At 41.7% G+C, this 16,415-nt stretch overlaps 1 protein-coding gene across 7 annotated transcripts in view; it reads right to left on the reverse strand.

The window, feature by feature from the left end:
• SIPA1L1 (signal induced proliferation associated 1 like 1) overlaps positions 1 to 13,868 on the reverse strand; it is a 206,277-nt gene extending 192,409 nt beyond the window's left edge. For 6 of the 7 annotated variants that reach the window (XM_042048146.1, XM_042048142.1, XM_042048144.1 and 3 more), the window contains exon 1: positions 13,758 to 13,867. The gene's annotated coding sequence lies outside the window, so the exon portion shown is untranslated. Of the gene's footprint in view, positions 1 to 13,757 lie in introns of all 7 variants that reach the window. The other variant, XM_042048147.1, reaches the window with a different exon arrangement.
• Positions 13,869 to 16,415: the final 2,547 nt, after the last annotated feature.

Below are 16,415 nucleotides of genomic sequence, written 5' to 3' on the forward strand. Positions count from 1 at the left end.
GTAATGCAAATAAGTCATGCTGCTACCTGGTAAGTATTTTGATTTAATTATAGCCAACAGAATAATTTATGAGATTGACACTTCACATATGACCACTGTACTTCTGACCCAGTACTGGGAGTCCTAAAGTCCTGCTTACAGCATCACTGAACCAGTGTTCTAACTTTGTAACCTTAAGTTTGGATATATATTATTACATACTCTTCACAGCAACTTACATGGTTTTCTGTGCTATTGCTCTTTTCTCCTCCTACTAAGAAGAAACTTAAATGCATTGTGTGGTGCAGCACTTCTTCAGCCCAGTGCTGATTGATGCTGAATGGCTAAAAGAGGGTCAGGCTGACAGATACTGTGACCTAAACTGCAAAACTGTTATGGCAGCCCCAAAAAGAAGTTACCCTAGAAGATCTGTGAATCACTGTCATCCAGTATTAGGCCATGCAAATAGTCAGTGCAGGTGAAGAAACAAGTATTCTCCACAACTCTTAAAGGAAAGAAGGATCAAAGATCTCTAATCTCAGGAGCAACAGAATGGAAGGGAAGCAAGAGCTCACTGAGCCCAGACTGCACATCATAGGGCAGCTGCTGGGCTACGAGAGGCAGCAAGTGGAGTCTGGCCCTGTTACTGCTCCACAGGGTGCCACTGTCCCAGGCAACCAAAGTCAGTACACAGCTTATTCAAAGATCTTGCCTTCCGAGATGGCTATAAGCACCTAGTTTTGCATCTGTACAACAGGAGGAACCTCACATTACAACCTATCTTCTAGTCAATCTCGAGTTGAAAACTAAGTCATTAAAAATTCTGCTTTACCTGCAGCCTTACTGCCCAACAATCAAAAGCATTACAAGGGCAGAAGAGGCAATCTTCTCTCAAAGTCAGGGTGCCCTTTTTGGATGTTGTCTCATACCACTTGTCCAGTGAGACCCAAAACAATTAGCCTCTGCATCTCCTGTCTAGGTACAAAATGAACCTGTTTAACTTCTCAAACAGAATACAAAAAAAACTGAAGGAAAAAAATACTGAAGTTTTGGTCAGACAAGCAAAAGCAAGAACAAAACCTTCTTTCACACTCATTACATCAGCTCTATTCAACCAAGCCTTACAACGCACTTGCCAATAAGCACAGGCAGTGAGAAGGAACCCAAAAGTGTCTGGTGAGAGTGAATTGGGAGGACAGTGGGAGGGCAGGATCCCGTTTGTGTTCGTCCTCCTCTGATGTTCGCAGAATTTTGCGTGAGCCTTAAAACACTCATACATCTCGGTAGCACAATGAAAATATCCTTCTTGAGGAAAGGTAGTATGAAAAAGTTTCTGGTAACCGGTATTTCAATTTTCAACACTAACACTTGGGGGGCGGGGAGTGGTATTTCAAGATACTCCAGGGGGAAGAACGCGTTTCCCTGATACAAAGTGATTTCCTCTACCAAAAGAGCCACAAAAGCTGCTCACACAGCAGTAGCGCTAACCATACTGGGGGGGAAGAAAGAAAAAGATCTCATAAGACATTTAACTACAGAAAATACTGAGCAACCTAAACACAGATACCACTACAGGCACCCACTATATTTTATCTTCTGTGCGTTTTCCAGAAGGAAGACCTGACAGAAATCTATACCGAACAAGCAATTACATGAACTAACAAGGTCTTGGTACCTTCAAATCTCTCAGACTTGATATATAAAACTACATACACTCCAGCTGAAGTTCCTCCCATGAAATTGTATTCATCACACAGCTTCTCTGGCAGCTTACAACATCCTTGTGTGTGCTACAGCTCTCACCACTGCTGGGACTCAATCTCATCCACTCATTAGTTTGCTTTTACAAAGACCTGTCGGACACTTTTAGACATCTAAGGGGCTAAACCAAAACCCAGCAAATTCAAAATATTTATGAAGTAGGGGAGGAGAGAGAAGTGTTAAGGAAAAAAAGCAAACGGGAAGGAACACACAGAGCATAACCACCCCAGCTGGCTTCCATACTAAACCAAAAACTTTGAGGGCAACCTTGCCTCAAAGCTGTTATTGGAAACGTAGGATACAGCAACTGCAATCTCAGCAGTGACTGCCATGCAGCACAGAGACCCAAGCTAGCACTGAGCTAAAGAACACTATCCATGCATTTGCTAGAACCAGACAAAGACTAAAATGGAAAAGCTGCAAGTGACAATGCGAGGCATGTTGGCTGACTCTCACACGGTGCAGTGTCAGCAAAGACATTCTCTGAAGTACAGCCAGGCAGTACTTCACATGTAACTTTCGAACACAATTCTTTCTGAAGATATCTCGAGAGCCTACACCAGATATTAATCCAGATTTAAAGGAATACTTTAAAATACATTTTAATGGCCTTAGATTTGACAATTTGTATGCATTTTCATGCATTCTGTTTGATTCCTTCTGCAGTTTTATAGACCTTCTCATTCTGTACTGCTACAGGTCAAGATGCTCAAGAGCTCACTAAAACAGATATCTAGCAGGCAATTAAAATCCAAGGCAATCTATTCCAGCATTACTCTAATTTGTAGCATGCCAGGTACTATGCTGGTACCATTGATCTTCTGACCTTTGAGCTAAAACTTCTGGACTTATGCCAGAACCAGAAAGGTGACAGCCACGTTAGCCCAACAATGTCCCTAAGCTTGAAGGGGAAGGCTGGTTAGCTCACATGCAGCGCTGTGCCACTGCTATTAAATGCTATACACATGCAACCACAAACTCAGCAGAGCATTACATTGTGCCAGGTAGGCACTGAGAGCTAAAGCTATAATAATAAATAAAGTAAGTCCAGGGCACAGGTCTGAGCACTAATCCGTAACTGCCATGGTTTTGTTCAAGCTTACTACGGGGCCATTGATGTACATGAGATCCCATGAGGCCAGGGACTGCTCACAGTAAACAGCAGGAGCCTGAGCTGGGCAGAGCCACTCTTGGGAGCAAAAAAGCAGGCTGCAGACAAGTGCAGATGTAGTCCCTGCCTTCCTCTGAGCTAGCTCAAGAGTCTCCAGCACAGCTTTACAGCTAGTTATAAATAAATTTGTCCATAGTAGGATGAAATCTAAAGCCCAAGGCAGCTTCTGCTCTGAACACTACTACAGATTTCTCATGTGTGTGTTAAAACAACTTTCTCAAGGGCACCTGCATTTCCTTACTTCACAAAGTCAATGAGGTAAACTAATGAATGAATACAATTACTGTAATGTCACATCAAAATACAATCTCATTACTACCCATAAATAAATAGAGTGCACACAATGCAGAGCAGCACAACTATCATGCAACTATGCTGCACCACATTAGTTATCTAGATGATTCTGTATTTTGTCTAAGATGTCCAGTTAGGGCTTTGGCCCTTTCCATTCCATGAAAGTACAGACACAAGTACAAAACACTTACCTAATGTCAATATTGTAATTATCCTGTTTGATTCATTTTCATTTTTTTAAAAATCAAGACAGGTAGAATAGTTTAAAACTAAGTGAGAAGGAGGAATGAGATATAAGGAAATCAAACTTCATCCCAAAAGTAATTGTTTTTTCCACTAGTAGAAACCATTTACAGATCCTTCCCCACACAAATACCTTCTTTCCTAGATGCAAAAAAGGAGCAGATCAGATGATATTAACCTAACCAGAAGCAACAGTCTGCTCCTCACATGTAATCATGAGACGGGACAAGTCTTTGTGTTCACAAGACAAGCTAAGGCCCTGAGAAGAGAGTATGCTCAAAGCTGTTTGTTGTTATTAAAACAGTCCTTCCCCTTGCAGACAAGTCTCTGACCATCCAGTGTCTCAGAAGAGGTGACTGAGACCAGGTGATCCATTCCCAAAGGACAGCTACAGGCTGTAAGCCCCTCTCAGTTATCTTTCTCGTGGGGCAGTCAAGCAACTTTTTGGTATAACCATTCACTGACATAATGACAATAGCTCAATTTCACAAGTAGTTTCATTAACACTGCATATGTTCATCTTAATGACGTTCAGTGCTAATTAACATCGTTATAAACTGAACAGCAGTGGCACTTCAATAGTATCCTAAGTCTTTGGTTCAAAATTTTGAGCACAGGGATAATAAAACACACTGACTTGCAACCCACGGTGCCAGTATTCAAGCACCGAACCTGCTTGAAGCTGCAATGTATTTCAAGAGCTTTGGCATCTCAGCTAAGTACTAAGGTGATAACAAAGAGAGGTTACAGCAAACAAGATAGCTACTGCTGTTAATGTTTTTAAGCCAACAGAACAGTCACTCAGTCCTAACACTAGATTCAAAATAAAAAATCCACCACCTTCATAAGAATTTTTCAACCCGGCAAAATAGCTTTGAACATCTGACACAAAGAGGTTTTTGTACCTCCTTCATCAACAAGAGGAAAAGACTGTACTGCAGAAACCAACCACTATTTAGGGGTGTTTTGCATTATACTACATATACCATTACTTCATTTTCAAATGTACTATTAAACACTAACATAAAATTACTTCACTTGCAAGCACATAACAGCCACATACTGCTGCAGAGCCGAGTTTTTATTGGAACCCGTAAAATGCCACTGAAATAGAGAACACTGTTTCACAAGTCCTCTTTTTTCCCTATGTAAAAATGTGAACATGAAAAACCATACAAGCAGGTACAATGTTCATACAACCCTCATGTAACTTCCCTGTTACAAGGAATAAAGTTCTAATTTGTAGCTAAGTTTCAAAAAAGCATTCAATCATTTAGTTCTGTTTTCTGACAATACCTGGGAAAAAAAAAGCTAAGCATTCTGGAAGAAAGCAGGATCCAAACTTAAGAAACTAGTCCGAATTTCAAGCACTTAGCTTCACTTCTATAGAGTTGTGCTGATTCTTCTCCCACCTCCCTTCAAATGGATTTTCAACTCTTCTCTCACTTTTAAAGCTAGAAAATGAGACATCTCTGGATCCTTCTTTTGTAAATTATAACACTTAGGGAAGAGAGGGAGAGAAGAAGGGAGAGGCAGAAACAGATTATATAATTCACTTGTTCATACAGTTTTAGCTAGGGTATTTAAACACAAGTGTAAAAACTGCTTTTTCAGTACTATTCTCTACCAAAAAGCACTAGCCATGCTAACTCTGGATATTTCTGGATTGCTTTTATCCTCTCCAGCTGTTCACAACACTACCTTCCAATATGTTCCAAACAACTAAGTGATCAAAGCATTACTTGATTTAAATTTGTCCACTAGATCTCTGTTTCACCAATTACTTCTTCAAGTTTGACCCTTGTTACTTCTAATTACTTTTTCCTATTGCTCATAACTGAAAGATTAAATGAGGATTTTATCTAAGAATTCCTTCAACCGCTCCTGAATTTTGGTACTTGTATCAGTTTGTGAGGTCTGTCTATTTAGCCCTAAGTCACTTATAGCCCCACTTCAAGAACATAAAGACACCTGTCACCTACAGTTAAGACTGCACCATACTTGGAAATATTTGATGACTACTATCAATTCCTTTGTGAGTTTTTTTAAGTGAAGTGCAGGTTTACAAAAATAAGGAAGAGTTAAGCTCTCTTCCCTCACCCAGCACTTCAGAAATTTTCTATCTCTGGGCTCTCTGTGTTTCTGCAATAGGCAGTGTTTACCTTGCCTATAATTATCTTGCCTGTAGCCAGCTCTACACAGCTGCAATTAAATGAATTAAAATGACTGCTTCCCCCTGCCCCTGTTTTCAGAACTGATGCATTATATATTTCAGTTAAAAAGCACATTCACAATATGTGCCCTCTTGCCCTCGGCAGGCATGAAGTTGTTGGCAGTTTGAGGCAAGTCATTACACTTAACATGCACAAACAAAAAGATACTTCAACAATGCAAGAATGGAAAACCTCAATTGAGTTGCTCAGGTATGTAAAGTACCAACTTATATGCTAAAAAATTATATTTAATGATGTCAACAATCAGTAGATAATGACTAACTTCTGTTAAAATAACCAGGATGAGCACCCTTCGCAACATTTAATTACTGGTTATTATCACACCTTTGTTTTACAGGAGATGTACTTTAAATTACCAACAAATTTGAAAGTCTTTACTGCATCAACACTACATATACAAGTGATTAAATCTAGAATACACAGTACACTGTTGCACATTCACACCCAATTCCAATACTGTTGTTTGGACACAGAATAATATTTCCTTGTTCTCAAATGCTATCTAGCACATTAATTAACCTTAAAAAATTTCCAGCTGAAAACAGAAGTACAATAGTACAGAATTCAAATAAAGTCCTGATGATTTTAGCACACGATAAAAAACCCTGTGAAGTTCTGCAGATCTTCTGGCTTTACCTGGATAGGGAGACAATTGTATAATAAGGCAAGAATTAACTTAAAGCTCTCAAATTATTCCGCAGTGCATACCCCACAGTTCAAATAGCAGAGTGGAACTGTCTGTGGCAGGTGTTTCTCCAGACTACTACAACCACTCATGCACTGTACAAGCAAGCCCTAAAAACCCACAGAACCTAATTTTTTTTAAAAAAAGCCTTCTCAATTTGAAATGGATGGCATGTTTTAAGATGATATTAGCATTTTCCTTTTGTGTATATTAACAGAGGCATCCTAGCAAAGACTCTCCTACCATCTCTGTATGGCAATGCAATAAACAGTACTAGATTTGGGAATTCCCAGAGCTATGTCAAGTACTAGTCAATGACTACCCTGCAAGACAATGCAGAAGTCAGGGTGGGGGAGGGGGGTTAAACAAAACTAGAACTGAGTTTCTGTCAATACTTCCTTCTTCAAAGACTGCAAAAGAAAGGCAAAAGAAGGGGAAGAGTCAAGGAAAAAAACAACATCCAAGGAAAGGATAAACTATGTTAATAGCTTTTACATAAGTATCTCCTTTTTTCCTCACTTCTCAATGTTTTCTTTCACAAAAGCTGTGGGAAAGCATCATGTTTCGCTCTTTCCTCCAGCTGCTGTATAATCAATACAGTGCAGTCTATTGAACTATTTTATTCTGATTCATACAACAAGCTGTTAAATACATTTGGAAAGTAGATAATCAGTGCCAGTACCATGTCATTCATGAAGATATGTTTATTTTCAAGGCATTAAAATGCTAAACCATAACTTTCTTCTGCACAATTATGCAGTTCTTCTGCATGGACTGAAAGCATAAAATCCTATTTCAGCCCTTCCAATTTGAAAAGAAAAAACTTCTAGAAATCTCAACTGCATCCAGCAGAAGGAGGGAAGGCCCTCTAGGATTTATTTGTTTAGGTTTAGTATTGTCTATTTGACACATACAAAAATATTCCAAAAATAGTATCAAACATTTTAGCTTTTAAAAATTAAAAAACAACTATGATTGGTAATTCCAAAAGTGAGGAGAGAAGCCTTGTCCACAAAAACGAAAGAGATCTTTAAACAGTTCAGAGATAAGAACTGTAATGACTTTTATATAGCACTAACACGTTTAAGCCTGCAGTCTGCGTTTCATCACCCATTGTCTTCTTTAATTTTTAAACATGCAGACAAAGTTATGTTACACTTCAGAAATGCAAAAAAGAAAAAAAATAAAGTCTGATCTTTGCCACAGTTTCTTCAGCAAGAGGAAATTTGTGCTGTGGCCCTGCCAAAAGGCAAACGTTCAAGAGGTTTATGTTTTTGCTTACAAGAGACTCTCGAGGGAAAATAAATAAATAAGTAAACACACAACCCACTGCCCCCCCTGCATGTCCAGAGATAAAGGAAACAGGGTTTCCTGTTGCAGGTTTGCAACCTGAGAGCCACCAGCGGTGGTGCTGCTACCCCTGCAAGAGACACAAAATGGGCTGGACACCAAAGGAAAAGTGTTTCACATTAGTTTAAAAAAGAGCTTGCTATACGGATGGTTTTCCTTTTTTGAAGTTGTTTAACCTGTACCTACAATAGCATTTCCAAGAGCAGTGCCCTCTGAGGAGCCCTCCAGCTAACACCAGCTAGCAGCCTGCAGAGCCCACGGAGGCTTAACCCAGGAGTCCAAGCTCCTGCTGGAGCAGGGCTGGCTGCCACAGTGCTCCCAGTGGCTCATGGCTTTGTCCTGTCAAGCTTTAAAAGTCTCCAATGATGAACATTCACCAATCACTCCGGGGTGGTCTGTTAAATGCTTTGTCACCCTCAGAATGATTTATGTTAATTTCTATAGGTTTTTCTGGTGTGTATAAACTGGAATTCTCCTGGAGAAAACGAAGCTAAAAATCCCTGTCCAGAAGTTCACCAAATGTGGCCCAACACTTAACGGCCAGAGGTTCAAGCCAACAAACCACATCTGTGTTGTGAACATCCAATTTAGGAGGCCAAATTCTGTCTGAAGTAAAATTACTCAAATACAAAAAATTTTGATCTGGGAGACTTGATGCCCCCACCTTCAGCCAGAGACCCATGTCTACTCTGCCAAATTATTTGCTATAGTAAGACCAAGTGACAAAACCATGCATATAAACAGCACTTTTGAAATTAAATTAAAGTACTGTTTGAAACAAAAAGAAAGGAAAAAAGTTAAATACCAGGAAATAGCCTCTCATATAAACACCAATCATCACAGATCTGCACCAAATACTTCCAATGACAGTGTGAATTCATTTTGAGTGAGCAAGTAAGACCAGTAGCTTCCAATAAAAACAACACAAAAATAAAATTGCAATCATTTGAAAAAGTTCCAGGAACAATGTAAAAATGTTCTTGGGGCTAAGCTGTGGTGCTCAGTTGCTGGCTGGGGTTAAACCACAACAGCAACCTTTGGTCAAATATACAAAGGCATGTCTTAAAAGTGTCTGAGTCTCTAGAAAGCTGTCTGTATGACCACCAACAAGAAAACCCCAGATATCTATCAAAACTGCTGACGTGAACAACCGGGATACGGAAAGTTCTGCCACCACAGCAATCGTTTTACAGATATTATCTGCTACTCTTAAAAAAAGTTCTGTATTAATCCTATTTCTCATCACATCAGCATACAATAAGCCTGTCATTATTTATTCAAAAGTCAAAAGACAATTGATTTAGCTGATGGTGCTGTAAAACGCATCATGACTCGAGAAACTCAGAGAGCAGAGCCATGCTATGCAAGGAGCCCTTGGCACCACCTGGAACCCCACCATCCACTGCACACAGACAGGCAGCAAGGCAGGCTACAGAGCAAAGGAAGAAGCTTGGCAATTTCCCCCACCCAGAAAAGTAAACCTTAAAATCCACAAAACAATCCAGCCAAGTACATTAAACATAACTAAGTCTCACGGGCAGACCCAACACACAATTTTTCTCAAAGTTATGCTCAACTTCTGACCCATGCCTCCTAGCAGCCTGGAAGAACTTGTTTCCTGACGATAGCCAGTTGAGGGTTTTTAATCCACTATAACATCACCAATTAGGAAAAATAGGATATATTTTAGGGTTAACTGAAGAAGCTTTCACTAAATTAAAAGTCCATGTTAAAGCACAAGTTCAAAGTCAACACATATCTCACAGCTGCAGTAATAAAGTAACAACCAGTCTCTCCGAGGTTTATGTGAGTATTTTGAGGTACAATTCCTGTTACCTCAAAAGGTAAACAAACAACACAATTTTAAAACCCCCAAAAGCCATCTGAGCACTGAAGGTAAACCATATGGATTAATGAAGAACAATCCAACTTTAAACCAACTATATGACACATGCCAGTAGCTTCTTAACTTTTGAAAACTTGTAAAATAAAATTTGGTCTTCAAAAATCACTCCACTAATCACTACAATCCATCTGAAGAAAGCATTCTTCCCATTCTACAGAGCCTAAGACCAAAAGTAAAAGAGTATTAAAACATCAAAAAAACCATAAAAAATTCTAAGTGCCTCTTAGGCCTAGGCATGAACCACTAGTCCCAGTAACAACTCTTCCTTCTCTATTATACACATTCAGAAAAGTTGTTCTACTCAGCCATGCATTTTTCAGGAACTTGATCTCTCTTGAAAAGAGACATCCATCCACTCTGCAGGGAACAAGAGCTATGACTACTGCACTGCAGCATCCAGCATGAGCTCAAGTAGTACAAAGACACAGCTTTGCAGAACTCCACTCTGCTTACAAACTCAGACTTTTGAAAGAGCCATGACAAATACCTGGTTAGCAATCATACAATTCAGAAGTTATCAAGATTATGAAAAGTGTTCTGTCTCTGCATTCAAAAGAAGTGCTCTTTAAAACATGCTTCCATAAAGAAAACAAAGACTTGTAAATACTTAGCCTCACTTAACACTTAACATAAAAGACATGTGGCAGAACTAAATCAAGTAACTCACCCAGTAAACTGGTGCCACAGAATGGAATATTAAAGAGACTGAGACGACGACATAATTTAGCTTTACATATGCAAAACCAGATATCTAAAACCATTTTATCTGCTGATTCATATTCAAAAACACAGTGAAAAAAACCAAACAGTTCTAGTCTCTGCAACTCCTAACAGGCTTCCCAAAGGCCAGAGTGCAAAACTACTATCAAAGCTAACACCAAAACTGCTACAGACTGTGTTGCCAGCTGCATAAGAATTAAAAATCAAAATTAGTCAAAACCACAAAATTATTGTCATTCACCCTCACCAATGGCCATAATCTGCAGGTTTACAATTGAGCCTTCAGTTCATCATTGCTGGCAAGGCTGCACCCCCAAAAAACATTGATTGCCATTCGTTAGAGAATATCTCAAGTCACACAGAGCCATCAAATCCCACTTTATAAACCTCCAGCTTGAGAGTCCTCATTCAAACATTTCACTGCACTCTGTGAAATATAAAGCTTAGACTATTTAAAAGCTGCTGCAATTTAGAGAGATATACTTTAAATCAAGTCCCTGAAGTCAAATCTCCCTGGAAACATAAAATACAGAACAATATAACACTTTTTTTCACTCACAGAAAGATACTGAACATATGATTAATTTTACATGCCAGATCAACAAATCCTCACCTAGCAGTTCTTAATTGTGTATTTACACTGATAAAAGAAATAACTGCACTTACTATTGCTGTATTCGTGTCATAACTTATTAACAAGTTAAACAAATGGCTTTCAGAATAAATGAATAAAATAAAACCTACAATACAGATAAAGAAGTAAACAGAGCACAGATATTAAAAAAATTAAGATAATTAAATCATGCCTTATTGAGTTTTAAAATATTTAAATTAAAGAGCTGGTGAGAAATAAAAGGAAGCTGCCTGAAGCCAAGGAAACAACATGTTTGCCAAATAGCCAACACTTAGGGTCAATGAGAATAAATTTCAACTTCTGAAAATGTCAGCATTAGGGAAATCAACTTGTGTGACTGAAATTTTGATGAAGGCAGAAGCTCTGCTTCTCTACCCCAGTAGGGCATCCAGGATTTCTAACGAGTAGCAGTAAGAACTCAATAGCTTGTAGCAATCCCCTTGCTGAAGGGATTAAACTACTGATACGGAGAAAACTGTTCTTTTTTCTTCTCTACAATAGACATGCTATAGGACAAAATAGAGGAATAGAAAAGAAATTCAACTGGGCCTCAACCTTTTCTCTTACTAGCCTACCACACACTTTCCCAGTGTATTTCTAACATTATCCTCATGACCTTACTGAAATTCAAAATAACCAGCTGGAATATTTTATGTTCTTAAGGTTTGTTCTCCTATCTTAGAAATAAAAAATGCCTCCATTGTAGCAGAACTAATAGATCTGAAATAGACATTTTAAAGGATATATTTGAGACAGATTTACAAAACTGAGAAGACAGTAAGAGCTAAACAAGAACAAAATGCTCCCGAAGTGCCAGAAGAATGCTTATAAGCATGATGAAAGAAAAAAGAACTCCTTGAAAACCTGCAGAAGGGAGAAGAGGCCACATTTGGACATGGTTTTTAAAACAACAGCTATCCAAAAGTTAATCCCAAACCTTAAAATAACATTTCAGATAAACATGGCGGGGGGGGTACCTCTTCAAGTAGAGCCAATGGTGTCCAACTGAAATGACAATAATACCTTTTACTGTAGAAAAAATAGATTATCAATTACATGTCCCCATATTAAGTCTTCAGTCATGGCTGCAGCTCCACCCTTTCACAGGTCTGTGTCAGTGCCTGCCTCTACACCTGCTAGCCTTTTTCATCAAGCAAATTTTTGCAGCCCTACAACAGTCAGAGCTGACATCCCATTTTACTTCTGACTTCATGATCTAAGAGGTTTTATGAACCACAACTGAGAGCTAAGTATGCCTATCCCAAATAGCAATGATGAAACTAAGCATTTTATTAGCATCAGTAATACCTTCTTAATGCAATGTTGAGCAACTAAGTGCACATCCTTTAATCAACTGGCCATAAATAAACACTTAAAATGGCGAAAAAAATCTTCTGTCCCTAGCTTCCTATCACCAAAATGAGACATAGTATATACACAAAACATTCAATCATTAAAATTCTCCTTTTATAGAACCTATGGGGTTGTTCTTTTAAAACCAAGAAAAAATTACTGTGAAGTTCCCACACTGTTTCTACATTAATAACTGGTACAGCATCTGATGGCCTAAGGCATAAAAGCCCTGACACTGAAACACAAGTTAGAGATCTCTCTCTATGATTACAATTGCCACAAACTTCTACCTTAATACGTTCACGTCTCTCTCACCACTTCGGCTGAAGAGGAATGGAGTCTAGCCCAGCAATACATTCCGAATAAATAACAACCAAAGTCTCCACCTGAGAGAACACAGATACTTGCTACCCAGTTAGTACCTGCAGCAAAAACTCTTCTCCCATTTACAAAACTGGTTTATGCCTTAATTTAAAGGAAACAAGTGCTTAATTCCCATAGTTAGAAGAAGAAAAAAAAAAAACTATCAATCAAAATTCCACCATGAAAGGGGTGCTTTCTAAAGAAAACACCAATCTTGGTTCATCCATACAGATCTGGTACCGAATGAAATCCGACACCTTTACCCTGAAGACAAATTTGCATTGTATTATCAACTAGGGCTCCGTGCTCACAGATGCACCTCATTCATTCAGCAAGCAGTAACGGAATCATTAAAGCAGCACCACTAAAATTTTGTAAAGCGATTTTGCAAGCAAAAATTCTAAACATGATCTGGTAAGCAGTATATTATCCAAAAAAATGCCTCTGTTTTATTCCACGGGTTAAAACGTGCCTCCTCAATCTAAAACATACAGATGCTGTGGCCAAGGTTATACAAGGAGATCTTCACTAAGTTGAGCAATTCCCATTTTGTATCACTGCTTTACCAGACATGAATGAGTGCACTCCTCATTAAACGAAGTGAAGCTGCATCACAGCTATCCAGTACAAATAACACAGTTATTTTTAAATACAGCATGAGAACGTTAACATCAGGACTTCATGCAATACAAAACGGGGGAAGAGCAAAGAAACTCGGCTTAGGAAGGTCGCCTTCTCATCTACCTTTCCTTGCTTCTTCACCTCCTCTTTCCTTCCCATAAGATTCAGTTTAAGGCATTCCCTGTTTTCCCACTTCTCCAGGCTCCCAGTGAAGAAATCAACCATCCGCAAACATTTTGTTCCTCTACCCCCCCCTCGCCAGCAGAGCATTCAGAACATCCCCACCGGCACTGCCACCAAATCACCTAATTGTTATCATTACTGCGGTCTCAACACCGGCTCGGAACAAAACCAGTCCGACTTACACCCTCGCTGGCTATAAAAAGTAAAGAAGGGGTTAAAAAAAAAAAAAGGGAAAAAAAAAGGGCTTAAGTGCAACTTACAGCGGCGAACAAGAGACAAGTTATCTAGCGAGCCGTGAAGGCGAGCGGCGTGCGCCGCTCCGGGCCGCGGGGGAGCGCGTCCCCCGCCGCAGGGCGCCCTCGGCGCGGCCGCCTCCGCACGGACGCGCAGCGCGGGAGCCGCCGCCGCGGAACGCAGCGGGCCGGGCCGCCGCCGCTCACCGCCGCCTCCGGCCGCGCTGCTCCCGCTCGGGGCTGCCTTTCCTGCGGAGAAAAAAGACACAAATCCGGAACCTAGCACCCGGCACGGCTCGCTGCGGGGCGACCCACGCCCGACCCGCCCCAGGGCTGCCGGCACGGCGGGCTCCCACCGCCCTGGGAGGGCTCACGGCGGGCGCCCCCCGCCCGGCTCCGGGCGCTGCGGCGGGAGGGAGCTCAGAAGGCCACTTTCACCCGCACCCCGCTGCCCTCGCCTCCGTTAAGCCCGGGGCGGCGGCTGTCGGGCTGGGGGCCGCGCAGCCCCGGGGCTGGGGGGCCGATACCCTTCCCCCGCACTCACAGCCGCACACCCCCTTCGGCCAGCGGCACGCCAGCTCCCCACGGTCGGCTCCGCGGCAGGAAGAAGGGGGCGCGGCGCGCAGCCCGCCTCGGCTCGGCGCTCCTGCTCGCAACTCACCCAACAAAGTTGCTGCGGCGGCTGCCGGCGACTCCGCTCCGCTTGCTCGGCTGGGCTGGGCTGAGCGCGGTGCTCCCCGCCCGCGCAGCCCGGGATGAGCTCACCCCGCGCCCGCCCCGCCGCGCTCCGCCCGCCGCCGCTCTCGCGAGAGGGGCCGCCCCGCAGCCCGCCCGCGCTCCGGCGGCGTTCCCGTGGCAACAGCCAAGCGCCGGGCCCAGCGGGCGGCTCAGGCCCGCGCCGAGCTACCCGCGTTTTGATTGACTTCTTACCATTTTGGTATTTACATCAGTTTCCAGCCTCCTGGAGACCTGTAGGGAGAAGGTCACTGTAGTTGCTAACACAAAGTCAAAACCTACCAGTACCGTACGGATAGTATATCCTGAGCTCTTTTGCTGCCAGTCAAATGAAAATGGATTCTCCCTTAGATATCCATCACAGATAACAAATTAAAGATGTGGGAAGGCACATCTAAAAAAATAAGATGCGTCAACATCACCCCTTGTTCTGCAGGAACACTGCTCTGTTTCCAATGGCCAGAATTTTGAACAAAACAAGCTACGGGTAACCCATTCTGGATACTCTGCTGGTGGTTGTTACCGTCCTTGGCTTGGCAGAACGCTAACGATCTCAGTCAAACCACTTCAAGTGAAGCTTTCCCTGAAATTAGGACACTCTGATTTGGACTGGCAATGTTCCAGCAGTGTGCAGCATGGTGATAGCTACAGAGACCGAGCGCTGCTGAGCGGCTGCTCTGCCGCAGAGATGCTCGCTTCACACCCCATTCACTCTCCAGAAATGCCCGGACAGCAAAGACCAACAAAACTTACATACGGATCCATGTGGCTTGACAACTTCTGAAGATGTTCCTAATGGATCTTCAGTACAGATATTTAAATATAACAGTATTTGGTACTGTAAAAATACCCAGATTTCCAGAGAGCAATCACTCTCTTACAGGTTCTCAACTTGAAATCATGACCCCTGCAGGTGTTACGGGGTCAGAAAAAACAATCCTGATCTCATTTTCCTGAGAAGAAGAAACATTATGGATGGATGAAGAACTGATCCCAGTGCTGTTCTGGCATGGAACAAAAAGTAGACTTGACAAGCTAGGAAAAAAACAGGGACAGTTTCAGTATTTAAATATGTTTATCTTGTATCACCTACCTGAAGTGATTTTTTTACTTTTAAAAAATGTGGGGTTTTTTGGTTTTTAATTAAATGAAAACTTTTTTATTGGCAGCTGGTGTCCCAGTCCTATAAAAGGAAGTCCAAAGAAGCTTACAGGCCTCAGGTTCATACACACAACAGCGCTGGATGTGACTGCAGCATTAGGAACTGTGGTGTGCAATTACAGAATTTGCCTTCATCAGAGGAATTTAGATAGTGAGTCTGTGGCTTGCAAGTTCTTTAATGAGGTTAATGAGGCTAGCACATTCTCAAACCGTTTGTATGATCTTCCTTCACACACTGCTGCTGTGTCAGATCTTCAGATGAGGAAGATATTCAGAAGGGGTGCACAGGGAGGGAGAGGCTCTGACACCAAGCACCAGCCCAGCCTACGTGCTATCTGCAATGAGGCCACCATGGAGGCACACACCCTCGCCTGCAGTCCAGCCTGCAGCTGGCTCCTGCTCCTGGGCCCCTGCAGTTTCTCCCTGAATCCCAGGCCAGAGAGCTTGACATCTGGGAGTGCAGGGGTCCCAGTGTGAGGGCTGCTGGTGTGAGATGCTGCTCTCAAGAGCTGTGACTGGGGGGGGGAAGCAGCGCTCAAGAACAATATATGTTCTCACAGGTGTCAGGATATCCAGAACTCATTTATTTTCTTTTTGTGGAATTACAAACTTTTCTGTGTCTTTATAATAAGCAGTTATTAATTAGGCTTGAGGCAGGAAGAGAAGGAGAATTTAGAGTTTACCCCTGGGCTGTGTAATAAAGTCATCAGAATAGGTGATCTAAAATAAGAGGGATAACAGGGGTTTTACTCCAAAATAATTATCTTGCCTCAATAATGCACAACTAAT

Source organism: Corvus kubaryi, unplaced genomic scaffold, assembly GCF_017639235.1.
Source record: "Corvus kubaryi isolate FWS band 111438036 unplaced genomic scaffold, C.kubaryi_AGA036_p1.0 66, whole genome shotgun sequence".
In the NCBI taxonomy this organism is placed as follows: Eukaryota; Metazoa; Chordata; class Aves; order Passeriformes; family Corvidae; genus Corvus; species Corvus kubaryi.